Here is a 2,756-nt window from a genome sequence, read left to right as displayed (position 1 = left end):
CCACGGATGGCTTCTGCAATCCCTTCTCATTTCCTACAAAGCCCTGTGTGCAAGTTCAGAAATCCTGATGTCAGTGATTTAATTCTGCTGCAAAAAGCCACAATCATTACAAAAACATCTGGATGAGGACTCATTGTCACGATGTCAGTATTGTCCCTTTATGTATACTGATGGTGAAGGAAGATCTGAGGGTGTGCCCCCTCATGGCTGCAGCAAAGTTGTTCGATCCAAGCCAGATTTGGTGCCTTTATTGGTTAGATTGTTTGTTCTGAGTTTATGTGATGGACTGTGTTGTGATGAATGTGCCCCCTGGGGAGGGGACCAAGCTAAGACCTCATACTGGAGAGTCCTTGCTTTTGTGCTCATCACAAAATACTCCAGGGATGTACTTTACTGGGTACGTTTAATACTTTACAGTATATTTAAGAAAATCACTTCATTGACATCCCACCCTCAAAATAGTAGATTTCTGTGATAAAATAAGATTCCTTTATATCTGACTGATCAAGTTGGAAGTGTTATAGGGAGAAGGATGGTCAAGTTAGAAACGTTATAGGGAGAAGTATGGTCAAGTTAAAAGTGTAATAGGGAGAAGTACGGTCAAGTTAGAAGTGTTAGAGAAAGAAGTATGGTCAAGTTAGAAGTGTGATAGAGAGAAGTATGGTCAAGTTTGATGTATTATTGGAAAAAGTATGGTCAAGTTTGATGTGTTATTGGAAGAAGTATGGTCAAGTTTGATGTGTTTTTTGAAGAAGTATGGTCAAGTTTGATGTATTATTGGATGAAGTATGGTCAAGTTTGATGTGTTAATGGATGAAGTGTGATCAAGGTTGATGTGTTATTGGATGAAATATGGTCACGTTTGATGTGTTGTTAGATGACGTATGGTCAAGTTTGATGTGTTATTGGATGACGTATGGTCAAGTTTGATGTGTTATTGGAAGAAGTGTGGTCAAGTTTGATGTGTTATTGGGAGAAGTATGGTCAAGTTTGATGTGTTACTGGATGAAATATTGTCAAGTTTGATGTGTTATTGGATGAAATATGGTCACGTTTGATGTGTTGTTGGATGACGTATCGTCAAGTTTGATGTGTTCTTGGAAGAAGTATGGTCAAGTTTGATGTGTTATTGGAAAAAGTATGGTCAAGTTTGATGTGTTATTGGAAAAAGTATGGTCAAGTTTGATGTGTTATTGGAAAAAGTATGGTCAAGTTTGATGTGTTATTGGATGACGTATGGTCAAGTTTGATGTGTTATTGGATGAAATATGGTCACGTTTGATGTGTTGTTGGATGACGTATCGTCAAGTTTGATGTGTTACTGGATGAAATATGGTGAAGTTTGATGTGTTATTGGATGAAGTATAGTTAAGTTTGATGTGTTATTGGATGAAGTATGGTGAAGTTTGATGTGTTATTGGAAGAAGTGTGGTCAAGATTGATGTGTAATTGGATGAAGTATGGTCAAGTTTGTGTGTTATTGGATGAAGTATGGTCAAGTTTGATGTGTTATTGGAATAAGTATGGTCACGTTTGATGTGTTACTGGATGAAGTATGGTCAAGTTTGATGTGTTATTGGATGACGTATGGTCAAGTTTGATGTGTTATTGGATGACGTATGGTCAAGTTTGATGTGTTATTGGAATAAGTATGGTCACGTTTGATGTGTTACTGGAAGAAGTGTGGTCAAGTTTGATGTGTTATTGGATGAAGTGTGGTCAAGTTTGATGTTATTGGAAAAAGTTTGGTCAAGATTGATGTGTTATTGGATGACGTATGGTCAAGTTTGATGTGTTATTGGATGAAGTATGGTCAAGATTGATGTGTAATTGGATGAAGTATGGTCAAGTTTGAAGTGTTATTGGAATAAGTATGGTCAAGTTAGAAGTGTCATAGAGAGAAGTATGGTCAAGTTTGATGTATTATTGGATGAAGTATCGTCAAGTTTGATGTGTTATTGGAAGAAGTATCGTCAAGTTTGATGTGTTATTGGATGAAGTGTGATCAAGTTTGATGTGTTATTGGATGAAATATGGTCAAGTTTGATGTGTTATTGGATGAAATATGGTCAAGTTTGATGTGTTATTGGATGAAGTGTTGTCAAGTTTGATGTGTTATTGGGAGAAGTGTGGTCAAGATTGATGTGTACTTGGATGAAGTATGGTCAAGTTTGTGTGTTATTGGATTAAGTATGGTCAAGTTTGATGTGTTATTGGAATAAGTATGGTCACGTTTGATGTGTTACTGGATGACGTATGGTCAAGTTTGATGTGTTATTGGATGACGTATGGTCAAGTTTGATGTGTTATTGGAATAAGTGTGGTCAAGTTTGATGTGTTATTGGAAAAAGTTTGGTCAAGATTGATGTGTTATTGGATGACGAATGGTCAAGATTGATGTGTAATTGGATGAAGTATGGTCAAGTTTGATGTGTTTTTGGAAGAAGTATGGTCAAGTTTGATGTGTTATTGGATGAAATATGGTCAAGTTTGATGTGTCACTGGATGACGTATGGTCAAGTTTGATGTGTTATTGGATGACGTATGGTCAAGTTTGATGTGTTATTGGAAGAAGTGTGGTCAAGTTTGATGTGTTCTTGGAAGAAGTATGGTCAAGTTTGATGTGCTATTGGATGAAGTGTGGTCAAGTTTGATGTGTTCTTGGATGAAGTGTGGTCAAGTTTGATGTGTTCTTGGATGAAGTGTGGTCAAGTTTGTGTTATTGGAATAAGTGTGGTCAAGTTTGATGTGTTATT

Source organism: Eptatretus burgeri, chromosome 5, assembly GCF_056783735.1.
Source record: "Eptatretus burgeri isolate ZD-2024b chromosome 5, Ebu_testis_v1, whole genome shotgun sequence".
NCBI classification, from domain to species: domain Eukaryota; kingdom Metazoa; phylum Chordata; class Myxini; order Myxiniformes; family Myxinidae; genus Eptatretus; species Eptatretus burgeri.
Note: the sequence above shows the minus strand (reverse complement) of the source record.